General features: G+C 48.7%; 1 protein-coding gene across 1 annotated transcript in view; it reads right to left on the bottom strand.

Moving 5' to 3' along the window:
• SRFBP1 (serum response factor binding protein 1) overlaps positions 1–386 on the bottom strand; it is a gene marked incomplete at its 5' end in the record, with an annotated part of 59186 nt that overhangs the window by 42879 nt on the left and 15921 nt on the right. The gene's annotated exons all lie outside the window — the stretch shown is intronic.

Genomic DNA, 386 nt, shown 5'->3' with positions numbered 1-386 from the left:
GGGGTGCCCGTGAAAGAGTCGCTGCTCTACCTCCGGACATCACAGACCCGGGCACGGGGCGGCCAGGGCCTGCCAAGAACAGGAGTCCTGGAGGATGATCCCTGGAGGTACTTAAAAGACATGTAGATGTGGCACTTATGGACATGATTTGGCAACGGACTTGGCAGTACTAGGCTAATGGTTGGACATGATGATCTTAAAGGTCTTTTCCAGTCTAGATAATTTTATGATTCTGTCATCTACCTGATCAGGCAGTGTGTAGCAGACACTCACAATAATAATACCCATGCTGGTTTGTCTGGTAATGCTGATCTTCGTGCTCTTAACTGGGTCATTATTCATCCCCAGGCAGAGTTCCACAGATTCCTGATGCTCTCCTACACAAA

This window comes from Buceros rhinoceros, unplaced genomic scaffold (genome assembly GCF_000710305.1).
Source record: "Buceros rhinoceros silvestris isolate BGI_N320 unplaced genomic scaffold, ASM71030v1 scaffold725, whole genome shotgun sequence".
Classification (NCBI taxonomy): Eukaryota; Metazoa; Chordata; class Aves; order Bucerotiformes; family Bucerotidae; genus Buceros; species Buceros rhinoceros.
Note: the sequence above shows the minus strand (reverse complement) of the source record. Positions and strands in the feature narration are given on the sequence as shown.